We start from the raw sequence: 14,817 nt of genomic DNA, 5'->3' as shown, positions 1-14,817 counted from the left end.
TATATACTATATATTATATATTTGTTATATTATGTATTATATATTATATAGTAAAACATGTTTACCACTTAATGTTGGGTTTATATATATATCTGCAGAAAAGAGGTCAATAATTATGACTTTAGTTCTGAGAAATAATAGATCATTTTATTCAATAATCAGTATGTCCATTTTATTATATTTTTATTTTATTTTATTTTTTTCACTCATCAATAAATTCATTTTATATTATATATTTTATCAGGTATTTAGCTTTACTCTTATTTTTAAATAATATTTGAACTTTAGAATAATTTCATGACTATAATTTAATAAAGTAAGAGAGCTGAATAAAATCAGAAGATTTTAACTAATTGTTTATTTTTGGATGTGTCACAAGAAACTCTGGGCCTCAATAATCTAATTTAAAAAATATTTTAAGGGTAAGACTAAGTAATTTCAAAGTCTTTTCAAAGCTTGTCATTTTCTTGGTTCAGATGAGATTCATAAAAATGGGACTATGGTGGTGAAACACAGCCTTAGTAATTTCAATTCTGTTTTTGGATGCTTTATCATATCCTAATGTTAATTTCCCCTAGATTCATGTAAAATAGGCTGAAAAAATTTTTTTAAATATGTAATGCCTTCCTGCAAATGCCAACATTTGTAGTAATGAAATAAGTATACCTATGTATTAAATATGATGATTCTTCTTCAACACAACTATCTCTAGTGCCCATTTTTATTTTTATATATATATGTATGGATAAGATTACTCATACATATACATAAATAAAATTTATGGCCCAAATGCACTTAAGTGATAAACAATTCTATTTTGTAAATATTAATATAAGTATATGTTTAATTAATTTAGACTAAAGCAGCAGATATAAAAAGAATTTAGATATTTTCTAATAATCCTAATAACACAAGTTTATTAAAATATGTTTACCACTTAATATTAGGTTTGTAAATTATAGAAAAAAGTGTGTAGTAACATTTCCTGTATTTGACATTCTGTCTCCTGAGAATGGCACTTAAGTTTTTTGTATTATTAATACTATTTTCAAAGAATGTTCACAAATAAAAATTAAAACAAAGTATACATCTCTGAAAACTGAGCAATACATTAATGAATTTGCACAATTTATTCACTATTTATTGAACACCTACTAAGTACAAGGTACTAAACAAGGTATGGAGAATACAATAGCCAACTACATATTTCTCATGAAATTTACATTTAAATGAAGGGAGAAAGACCATAAAAATTGAAATTATATGTAATTTATATACACATAATATTTCATATTTATATAAACAAAAAAGAAATAAAAATGTAAGAGAAGATAGAAAGTATTTTAGAGTATTATTTTACATTGAGAGGTTAGAGTATCATTAGAATAAATATATATTTTTGTGAATACAAAGTATATATGAGTGTACCTAGAGCAGATATTTATATTCAGATAGAAACAATAGGGTTTTTCAACTTTGGCACTACTGATCGTTTGGACTGGATAATTCTTTTTTTCAGCAGACTCTCCTACATATCATAGAATATTTAAGAATTTTCCCACTTCCATTTACTGGAAGCCAGTAAAACTTTTCTAGTTGTGACAACTGAAAAGTTGTCCATTAATCGTTAAGTGTCTTCCAAGGGGCAAAACCACCTACATTTAAGAATCACTGATATAGAATCTATACATATATGAAAATTCAACAATTATTTAATTTTTTATAGTGTTCATACATCATGCTGTCTTTGGAAGATACTGAGATGAATAAGATAGGATCTTTAATTTAATTGAATATATAAAACTGCTTTGATTCCCTTTCTCTATCTCTGCATATATACACATTTATATAACATAAATACACATATATATATACATTTAAATTGGTATGCTTGTAAGTATCATATGTATCTGTATACAAATATATGAAAATAATGAAGCAGATCTGTATTAAAACTATAATTATAATGTCAGTAGTAGTAATAGTTAACCAGGTTTATTTATTTGGTTCATGAAATATAATATTGAGATGGGACTAGTGTTACTAAGATTGGTAATTATAATTCAAACACCAGTCCATAAACTAACAATCCATAGGAAGTAGCTACTCAGTATCAGAGAGTCATTAAAAGAAGTCTACTGGTGAAGCAGTGATGAAAATGTCTGGTAAAAATGGAGAGAGAGAATTAAACTTTAGGCATAATGTAGGAACTGGTGTTAGATTTACTCTTCTGGTACAAATAACTATAAATATGTGAAGACAAATAATATGAGCTTATTATTTTCAGACATTGGAAAACAGACATCTTAAGACTGAATTTCCTGATAGAAGAGAAACACAGGGCATAAGCTACATGTTAGTTCCAACTCCCTGCCTGGTGATACTATCTGGAGTACAGTGCAGGGAAGGAATTTTCACAGAGGAGATTCATAAATTGAGATAGAGGGTGGTTCATTGGTCTTGGCTGAAGATTAGGCTGCACATGTACAAAGGACGATTGAGGAATGGAGAGACAACAGGTTAAACAGTTCCAGGAGACATTAGATAACTTGACTGGCTGGAGTATGGAGACCTCTCTGAGCACCTTGGACATTCAGGTGAGACCACAGAAAGATCCCACTTTAATAAGACCTATGTTCTAAAGTAAGGGCCAAGACTAGCATAAAGAGGAGAAAACAAATCTAACAAAGAATTAACCAAGCCTAAACAAAACTCTACACTTTTTAAAGAAAAAATAACAATCAAAACTCTCTATATTACTTAATCCATTTTCTCACCTATATAACCAATGATAACTAGACCTTAGAAAATAAGAAAATTGCCCATATTAAGAAAAAAAGGGTAGTTAATTGAAACAAAACTCCACATGACCCAAAAATTCATGAGTTAAAGGAAAACACGAGTTATCAGCTGAGGTAATCTTGACAGATAAATGACAAAAGAATTCTATAACTGAAAAATACAATATCTCAAATAAAAAATTTATTGAATAGGCTTACCATCAAATTAAATCATGCAGAAGAAAGATTCAGTGAACTCAAAAATAGATTGAAGATAGATTAAGAAGTAACAATGATAAAAGATTAATAAATATCAACAGAGGCTTAGAACTAATATATAATGTTGATGGTTGTGACATATATAATTTGTATGTAATCTGGGTATAATTAAAGTCCAAGAAGGAAAAAAGTGAGTGATGAAGAAAATAATGTTGAAAGAAATAATGACTGAAAATACCCTAACTTACAGATCCAAAAGCTGAACAAATTTTAATCAATATAAATAAAAAGAAAATCCCACCTAGGCATATGACAGCTAACTGATGAAAACCAAAATAAAGAGAGGTATTTTAAAAAGAGCCAGAAAAATAAGTGGACTTTATATACAAGAGACCAACAATAGGAATGGCAGATGACTTCTTATCTGAAGTAATAGAGACCCAGAAACTATGCTACAATTTCTTTGATGATCGCTACAGAAAACATGCAAAACATACAAATTAATAAACTATCAACCCAGAATCAGAAACCAAACAGGTTATTTTATCCTTCAAAATAAAGATATATTCAAATAAACAACAGTTTTGGGAATCTGTCAACAGCAGACTTGGGACTATAAGAAACACTAAATTTCAATAGTTTGAAGAGAAAAAAAGCCAGAGAAAGATTAAAATTGACATGAAAGAAATGAGAGCACCAGAATAGTAAATATTTCAGTAAATAGAAGATTTATTTTTTTCTTTCTTAATTTCTTTGAAAGACAACAGGATGTTTAAGACAAATAAGAATAGCATTTTGTTATAAGGTATATAAAGTATATAGAAGTAATACATATGACAACAATGGCACGATGGATGAGAGAATAAATGGACAGCATTTTAAATTTGTTTATTTGTTAGGCTGTGTTAAGGACTTGTGATAATCTCTTCGAGTAATCACTACAAAGCTACAAAGAAGTATGGCTCAATATAGAGAAAATAAAATGGAAAATTAATAACATTAATTGAACAACTTCCCTCAATATAAAAAGAAGTAAAATTAAACAAAAAGATTTATTTTAGACAAACTAAAATAAATAACGTTAGTTAAAAGCTATCATGTCAGTAGTAGAAAGCTAGTATGGCTAAATTAATATTAGATAAACTAGATATCAAGACACTAAGATTAGAGACGGGGGAATTTCTTAATAAAAAAGATTGTTTCTTCTGAAATACATAATAATTATAAATTTATTTTTACTCAATAACAAAGCTTTGAAATAATGAAATATAAAGGAACTAAAGAAAGAAATTAATTTATCATCATAGCTAGAGATGTTTACATCTCTCTTTAGTAGTTTCTACAACCTTTTTTAAGCAAAAAAAATCAAGAAAAATATAAGAAATTTGAGCAACAGTACCAACGTAACACAACTATTGTTTATAAAACATTAAAATCATACATTAATATTATACTTTTTTTAAGTACAAATGTAATTACTAAGATAGAACATATGGTAGAACATTTAAAAAGTTTCAATAAATTGTAAACGTTTAATATCTTACCCAATTATAAAAAATGCAAATCAATAATAAAATGACAAATAATCCAATAAAAATGTATTAAAGTCTAACCTGTGTCAGTAAACTAAGGCTCACAGGCCAATTACAGTGTATGGCCTGTTTTTGTATTACTTATAAACTAAGAATGATTTTTTATATTTTTGAGAAGATATTCAAAGTAATAGTCTTAAGATAAATGAAAATTAAAATCACAATGAGGTAACACTGAAGCAACTGAATGGCTGACATTCAAAAATTAATACCGAAAACACTAAATGTTGTTAAGTATGTGGAAAAACTGAAAAATTGTATGCATTGCTTGTGGTCATATAAAATGGTACTTTGGAAACTTATTTGTCAGTTTCTTATAAAGTTTACCATAAACTTAATGACCTAACAATTCTAATTATATTTTTTACCAAGGAAATATAAAAACATATATCTACAAAAAGATTTGTACAAGACTAATTTTTATGTCTAATAGCTAAAAAAATGGAAAGGACTAAAGTACTCATAGGTGAGCCCAAATGCCAAGAGGAAAATGAAGAGACAAATTGTAGTATCCATGAATAATGGAATGTGATTAAACAATTAAAAAGAATGAATTACTGATACATGAAATCGCATGAAAAAATCTCCAAAATCTCATGGTTTGAAAGGAGACAAACTGAAAAGTGTATACTGTCTGATTTTATTTGTATGAATTTCAAGAACAGGCAAAACTAAGTAAGGCGATAGAAATCAGAACAGTGTCTGTGAAAGGGAGCACTTCTATGTGATATAAATTTTCTATATATAGATTCAGGTGTTGGTTAACCAAATGTATACATCAGTGACAACCGGAATAGCATATTAAGATCCATGTGTTTTACTGTATGCAAATTTTACTTCGTAAAAAAACCTATTGGAGTCAGATTGCTCAGAAGTATAGGAAAATACAGTAGATCATAATACATTCAGCCAGATGATGGGGTGCCTTCATGACTGCAAGCCTGAATTAAGACATTGAGTATACAGATTTTTTTAAATAGAAAAGTGGCATAACATGTAGTTTTAGAAATTTGGATGTGCAAGTGCTAGAGTAAGGAAAGATGAGTTAGTAATCAAGGAGAGATGGAGAAGAGAATTGCAGCACAATTCTCTGAATAAGATCTCTAGCAGTTGGGATAAAAAATAAGAGTTGGCTATTACCAGCATAAAATCATTCGGCAAGAGTTATTGGCAATTTATCCACAAATCAGGCAAGTGCTCGAGATTATATATATATATATATATATATATATATATATATATACTACACACACACACACACACACACACACACACACGCATATGAAAAAAGTATTTCTGAAGTAGTTAAACTATCAATTTATTGGTAAGCAGAAATGTCATATAAGTACACCACAAAATTATTTTGAAGATTATTTCTGCTCAAGTAACTTTAAAATTAAACCTTAAATTTCAATTCTATTTCTTTTGGCATGTCAATGTGGTGGAATTTGCCAATGATTGTATAACCAACCTGAGATGAAATAAATATGTGAATTTAACTTGAACAACCTTGGAGAAACGCAGTGGTACTTGACATGGGGCATTGGATGGAAATGGACGTCCTTTATTTTATGAGTTCTATATTCCTTCTTTATTGGAACTGCCTCAACCCTAAAAGGCTAAGATCAGGTGGTCTGCATTCTCTATCACAGAGGTAAACACTTCTCAGGCTTTCCAGCAGTCTAGGGTGGCTATATGACTTGGAAATACAGCAAGAGAAAATCAGAGCCCAAAGGTCACACAAGAGCTAGAAACTAACCTGATTTAAATGTTAGATCCAATTATGAACTCAAGATCATTCCTTTAGACTTTCCAGTTCTGTGAGCTATAAATTAATCTTTAAAAATTTTAAGCTACATTGAGTTGAATATAAAATAGTTTGAATTAAAACCGTTTTTCTGAATTAAGGTTCTCAGCACTTGTTGTCATCAAATTAATAATAAAGAGCAAATAAAACAATAATTTTCATATCAAAGAACTTTGAAAATTTTTGGATTTTAGTCGTCAAAAAGTTGTTTAACAACTGACCTTCATTTTTAGTTAACAGTAAAAAATACTTTTAAATAATAATTAATAGTCAAAGTTATGAAGCACAGGTAGGAAATAGAATTGCATATTTATTAATTCTTTTTGGTTGCTAGGACATAGTCTATTTAAAAGAATGGTGGACATATTTGCTAATGGTAAAACTGAACATATATGAATTAATCAAAATAAAAAGGAAGATATATACCACAACTATTACAATCTGAGTTAATGACAAAATTATATAAATAATTAAATACATAATTAAAATGATCTAAAAAGTAAAAATCACTAAGAGGATCCATAAATGAATTACACATAACATTTTGCAAAAGAGAAAAACAAACAAACCAGCAACAATGACCAAAAAAAGTGAGAAAAAAATAATAACTTTCATTAATAATTGAGAGAAGACAATAAAAAGAATAATAGGCTTCACTCATCTAGTCAACCAAAAATGAAAAATAAAGGTAAGATAAAATGAAACTGTACTTTCTTACATTTTTCATGACATTTTTAATATTCATAACATTTTGCAAGGACATTTATGCTTCAAATACTAAAAAATGTTCATATACTTTATTTTTATTATACCACCTCTGAGAATTTAGTGTATTGATCTAATACAAAATGAAAGAAAAATACATTTAGAAAGTTGTTAATGTCAACATTTTCTATTATGTTTAAAAATTAAAAGCAATGTATATGTCCAGGCACATGGATCTATTAAATAATTATATAGTCTGTACATCTACAAGGAATATCTTTAGACCTTAAAAATGATGATTTTGAAGATCGCGAAGCAATGAAAGTTTTTCGAAGTAAACTAAATAGAAAAAGGGTACACAAATGACATGTCGACTATAGTTATAACTAAGATACTGTTAATACTTTTTTTAATACATGAGAAAATGGGCCAGCTCTTTGAATATCCAAAGTAATTTGAATCTGTACCTCACATAATACAACTAAATAAACTGAAATTGTATCATATAATTTATGGAGAAAAAAATAAAGCATAAAAGCTAGAAAAATATAGTATAATATTTACTGCTTTTTGGATGGAAAAATACCTGCGGAGCTTAAACGTGTTAAAATAAAGGGAACTATTATATCATTCGTTACAAATACAGATCGCGTATTTGTACTAAACTCCTGATTATCAAATGAAAACATGACTAAAATTAATGGTGAACATAAAAATGAAAAAAATATTCAAAACGTCGAATAATACAGTAAAAGTAGTTAAAGTAAGAGTAACTACAAAAATTAGTAAGAAGACTGAGATTCCAGTAGATACCAAAATAATTCACAAAAAAATAAAAATAATTAACAAACTTGAAAAATATTCAGCTTCATATTAATGAAAAAATGTTAACTTGAAAATGAAAACCTTCCCTTTGTTTATTAAATCAAGAAAGGCTTAACAAATTATGTATAATGCAGGGAAGGCTGAGTCAGATGGACACTCACAAAAGACTGAAATATTAATAATTGACATAACTTTTCTGGAAAGCAATTCAAGTTGGCAAAATATATACAAATGTTTATACTACAGTAATTTAATTTCTAAAAATCTAAGCTAAGGTAAAAATTTGAAGTGCAGTTAAAAATTTTGACACAACAATGTTTATTATAGCTGTATTTAGCTTGATAAAAATATGCTGCTCACCATTAGGTGAATGATGTAGTGTCCATATGATAGGATATTATAAAGCCCTAAAAAATCTAGAGGTTAAAGAAGCAAATATTAAACTGGAAAAATGATATTTACTATTTCTATCAATCTAATAATTTTAATATTAAAAATCTATAGGAAATTAACAGAAATTGAAACATTAAAGTGCTAATGGTGATTTTCTCTGAATTTTGGAATTATGATAAATGTTATTTTCTTTTATTCTGAAATTTTACCTGTATGCTTTACATCATACAATAACAGGTTGTGCTTTATAATATGTATTTTTCTAATGTGTTAATATTGTATCATACAATAACAGATTGTGCTTTATAATGTGTATTTTTCTAATGTGTTAATATTGTATCATGATTTTTAGAATACACTCAGAGACATAAAACACTGTACAAATTTGTCTTCATTGCTATTTTTACAGTTCGTCATTATTTCAAATTACCACCATATCTGGATCCATGTTTTCCAAATTCTTAGTTCCAGCTGCAACAGAAAAAGTGTTCTAGTTTAGAATACAAGTGACATCCTGTCAATCTTAGTTGAGCTTCAATTTTTGCTTCACCTTCTTCTATTTTGGGGATAAAATATCACTCGGAACAGCAAAAATAATATTGTAGGAGACAATTGAAGTTAATTAAATCATATTATTGGCTTTTTTTCCCTTGAACATGGTTTTTAAAAATCAAACATTCCAAAGGCAACCCAGCATACATCTCTTCTCTATTGCTTTTGATACTATACTACATTGAAAGAAAAGAAAAACAAGGAGATGCAGACAACACTCAATCAGGATAAATAATTCATTTAAAATGGATGCTATGTTATGCACTGACTGTCACTATAAATACAGGTACCTGGACAAGAAATATATTCAATGACAGTGGACCGTATGCTACATTGCTTCCAAACGGGTGGTAACCATGCTCTCTAGTAAAATAAATATCTGTGGCAAATGACACATACCTATTTAATGACACTTTGAGTTCATGTGAAGTTTGGCAGCGTAATAAAAGTCTTATCTCTTGCTTTCACTGTTATTGCACAGATTTAAACTGCTGTCTCAGAGGCAGTTTTACTATCTTTTTCAATCTACCCCATAAAAGTGAGACTTGATTTGCTTAGCATGAGAACAGATCAATAAAAGCTAAGTTATACAGCAGATTAGATCACTGACTCAGAGATCAAAGATGTTAAATACAACTTGTATAGAAAAACTAGATCAAAAGTTGAGTTCAGACACACGGTACATATTTGCAGAACTCAGAATAGTCTTTACTCCATACCAACAATTTACCTTAACTCTTATGGTAATTTTATGTTGAAGTAGTTTACACATGACTGACAACATTTTAAATATATATATAATATATGCATATATTAAAGTATTTTGTGAAATTTATGAATTATTCTTTTAAAACAAAAGCTGGAAGGAAATAGTTTTCACCAAATCACTAATAAGTTCATTTTATAAATAAATTGTTAATTTTATCAAATTTTCAAGTTAGGTTTTATTATGAAAATTATCATGCAATATAAATATAATTATTACTATTATTACCTTCTTATTTTTATTTTATAGTAAATCTGTACAAAATTTTTGTTAAAGTTGGTTTGTAATTTGCAGTTGTAATTTTGTTGACTTGCTCTATCAAATATTTGCACAATTGTTTAAATAATTTAAGAAATTAAAATTTTCTTAAAAAATTTTCTCCCCACCACATTTGACCCCATTAAGAACATGTGGAGGTACGAATATGAAATATTCCTTCATATACTTTTTACCACACACAAATAACAAATAAAATCAATGAAACAGGACAAAACAATCATTAGCATCAGCACAACAAAATCTTCAAGGAACAGCCTTCCAGTGTGAAACTATAATGTTATTAAACATTTCACTATGGCATAGCCACAGTCCTTTAGATCAAACCCTCTTACCTAAGTTCATTCAAGTAAAACCTCGTAGTTTATCTCATGGGAACCCATTTCCTACCTCTGCTTTCTCATTTTTGGCATTCCTTGATTCCGTCTTCTCTTCAGCAATGAGGTGCAATTTAAATTTTGCAGTTCATGGCAAAAGAGGCTTGACTGCCCTAGAAGGGTCACCTGTTCCTTATCCATATAGTGTCAAGTTCCCCACTGTGTTTTTAAACATTCATTTGACATCTTGATGTGAGGTGTTTTCCAATGTTTATCCAAGATCTATCCTCAAAATGTGAAAAACAGTAACACTGAAATACAAAGAAGCAAAGATAAAAACAAATATTATCCATAATCACATATCTTCAAAATAATAATTCTTACTATTTCAATGTATATTTTTATACTTTATTTTCATACATATTTTCTTTTCAAAATTATAATGAGAATTTTTTCTCATTTAAGTAGAATGGCAAGATGTTTAGCACTGATATATTATGTATGCATATGCATATATAAATGTTGTTCACATATATTAAACACACATGAATATTTTAACATTGTCAAATGTGTACTGTTCTTTTTTTTAAAAGGTGGATAAAAAAAGCTAGCAAATTACCACAAATATTCATTACTCAAGTGAAAGGATTTTTTTTCAAAAATCATAAAATTAATGTCCAAGAATACCTAGAACCATGATAGGGTCTAACTAAATGCTTATTATTAATAAAGAAAATAATTATCCTTTTGAATGTGAGAGCTTTAATTATAACATAGTTTCAGGAAAGAATGTGAGAATGACATTTAAATAATAAATTAAAAAGCGAAACTTTAAATTGCAATTAACCACTTGGTTTGTAGCACCTTAATTCTATCTGGCCTTAGGAGTTTGTACATTTATAGAGTGTTAATAATATTTATCTAGCAGAGAACATATTAAAAAAATCAGATACTATTGTATTATGACTTATGTTCATTTTATGCATTAAGCCAACTATCAGTAGTTTGCACTAGCATTAACTTTTAAAAAGGACTTTAGGTATGTTTATGTAAATTATGTAGGTGTTGTTACATAAGTCATTTAGTCTAACTTGTGCAATTGCCTTTTGCACATAGATATCTTGGAAAAATAGTCATGCAAATCAGTGAGGAAATTATAATTGTGATAATATTCAAAATAAACTAGATTTTTATTTAGGTCTGTCTTAAAGAAATTTGATCTCAAAATCATCATTTGTAATGTATAACTTGAGTTTCTAATTCTTGCATTAAGATCTGAGTTTCACTGAATACTCATTGTTTCAATAAAGTCAGTCTACTTACTGAGAAAGAGATCTGTCTTAAGAAAAGGAAACACAACACCAGGGGGAAGAAATAACCAAGATGAAGCTTTTTTTCTCTTATGTAAACCTATGATTTATCCCCTGGGTAAACTGAGCAAGGTGTAAGTGGCTGATCTTGGAATAGACCCCAATAAGCAGTGGTCATGATGCCAAATTTGGGTTGTTTCACACCCAACTTTTATTGTAAATGATACCACAGAGATAGTGTGTGAAATGCTAAAAGTTGTTAGTTATGTTTTCATTATGTCTTTTAAACTTAAACTCTTCTCTGAAACAAGCTGTTAATTAATATAATCAAAATCCCTTTGCTTCTTCAATCACATTTATAATAATACTTTCTCTTTTTTCTGTCATTATAACTATTCTCATTATTATTCATAAGAGGTCAATTTGATAATATAAATTTTTTTTCTCTCCTTGTATGCTTACAAATAATCTTGATTTTATTTAGTATTTTAGGATAAAATCCAGAACTAAATATATGCATACATGTATTATTTTATTTTAAAAAAACACTTTATTTAAAATAAAAAAAATACTTTACTTTCTAAGTCCTTTCTTTTTACTAATGATTGACATAGACATGGTGAATATATTTCCTGGGCACAATCTATCATTCTGAATCTAAAGGTGTTTCAGAGTGGTATTAGAGGGTGGTCATCCTGATATGATTGCAGAAGGGAGACAGTTTCACAAAAGAATTGATTGTTAACAATGAAGTGGTCAGGAACAAATGCAATATGCAAAGACAGCTTTATAAAAAAAAAAATCAAGAGTTCAATTTTGGTTTTGAGTGCTCACTTTGTCAGCATATAAACTAAAATTCTGGTTTTGACTTTTTGCATCTTTATTAAAAATACATGCCAAGTAATTTTTAAAATTCCCTTTAGTTTGGAATTGCATTATAAAAATAAATGACATAAATTTACTTATATCAGGAATATTTTAATAGTTACTTTAAAAGCCAAGTGAAAGTTGGGAGTTAAATAAGCAGCTAAATTAATTCAGGAGAAAAAAAATCTTTGCTTTAATTATATTAATATTTTATTACATAATCTATATTTTTATTATATTTTTCTCTTTTCTTTTTTGATCAAATGTTAGTTACATATTAATTTTAGGTACTATGATGTTATAGAATGTGGAATAAACGTATTTATAAAATTTCTTCCTCTGGAAACTTTCACTCTTAACCCTGAAAGAATATTTTACCCTACTCTTTTCCTTTAAAGAGATTAGATAAGATACCTATGCCATCTAAAATTAAAGGACTCATTTAAAATCATATTTAAATAAAATTTACTATTTATAAGTTATGCATGACAATACATGTTGCAGATATTGTCCATCCTCAATTATACCTCCATGCCACTTAGGAGCTAGAATATATAAAGCTACGAGAAGCATACTTTTGTTTTTATTGGTAGATAAGTGATAGAATCAAAGATGGAAAAATTAAGTAATTACATTCTGCATTTTTTAAGTTTAGAGTGAATAGCAATAGCATTTCCCAGTCATGAGACCAGATGATTGCCAGAAAGAATATTTTCTGACATGGACTAGCTAATTTATAATTAAGATAGATCCAACTACTTCAATTTTATCTTTATTCACATTTGGCCGAATAAAACATTCTACCATATTTTATTCCTACAGCTCTGATTTCTGAGTATGAACATAATGTTGAATCAAATGTTCTAGAACAAATTTCCTGTTCTAGTTTTAAAGTCATGTCTATATTTGAATGGAGATTCCTAATACAAAGGACATAAAGAAATGTCAAACTAATTAACTCATTAACATTTTATTGTTCATAATTTTTATAAGAAAACTCTTCTTTAAATAGTATGTTATTTATCTAAAATTACGACAAATTATTTTTGTAATTAAAAAACATTCAATGAAATAATAAAAAAATCAACATATTAACTTAGCATGTCTTAATTTAGAATAAATATTCACTTAGTCTACAATTATTACCACTCTAGACATTGGGTGTGGCAGATACTTACACATTAGAACTCATTTCCACATGTTTTTTTTTCTTTAATCACTCTTAAGTGTTTAGTTTTCAGAATTATGAGGATTAAGAATCTGGAGCTTAAGTCTATGGGTTAAGAAAAGAAACCATGGATAAAGTAAATATCCTTGGAATGCATAAAGAAGGAAGATGGAGGAAAGAATTCTGGGCTTTCGATCTATGCTTTAGGGCACTCTCTAAGAAGGAAAAGAGACACAAAGTTATTATAGGTAAAGTTAAAACCCTGAGTTTGATGGAATGGGATTTAGAAATGAAGCCCACCCACAAACGTGTCTGACTCTTCCACTCCATCTCAAACATTCAAGTTACTGTGCATCCTGGGACCCTGATGAGAAATGGGAATCAGGACAAGCAGGTAGGAAGCAGGTGTCAGATAATGAGAAAGACATTGACTGTTTTGTTTTGTTTTTTTCAGAGAAACAGACAAAGAGGAAAAAAAAAAGACAGAAAAAAATGTGAATATCCCTCATAACAGGAACAACTATAACAAAACAGGCACATCCATAGAGTCTTATTGAACTGTGGAGAGAAAGAGGAAAGGGAAGTGGAACTAGTTCTGCACTGATTAGTCTTAATATCAAATTTTCAAATATACTGGTGGTTTACTTAAAGCGTGATCTTTATTTTTGTGAACATAAAATATAGTCTAAATTTTTTTCTCTTTCTCTTTCTACAACTCTTATTTTTCTCATAACATTTTAAATTTTTAAGAAATTTATGAAGGAAGGAGTGGTGGCAGGCAAGTTAGTTGCAATAAAATAGTATTTTTTACTATAATCTTAATTTTTAGTGTACTGTTATTTGAGGCTTTGACGTGTTTATGTACAAAATAATCAGGAAAAATTAAAAAAAAGAAAATACATGGAATTACATGTGTAATAAAATCATAAGTTAGCTCCTTAAGTGTAACTTTTGCAGTATATTTCTTTTTAGTTTTTTATGTCATCTCCAATATATTATCTATGTGTCTTTCAAGAGACAGCACACATTGACTACATTGGTTATGTTTTTATATTTCTATATTCTGTGATGTCCATATTAGGTCTTTGTTTGGTTTTGTTTTTTACTTTTTGTGCAGTTGCTTCATTTAACCTTGAGGACATGTACTCACTTTGTATGGTCTGTTTATTAGTGATCAGTCGTTGCCATCCTCTTCCTATAAATTTGTTATTGTAACCCCCAGTAGGCTAAATGCTACAAT

Source organism: Pteropus medius, unplaced genomic scaffold (genome assembly GCF_902729225.1).
Source record: "Pteropus medius unplaced genomic scaffold, Ma_sr-lr_union100, whole genome shotgun sequence".
Classification (NCBI taxonomy): domain Eukaryota; kingdom Metazoa; phylum Chordata; class Mammalia; order Chiroptera; family Pteropodidae; genus Pteropus; species Pteropus medius.
This window is presented reverse-complemented; position numbering follows the sequence as displayed.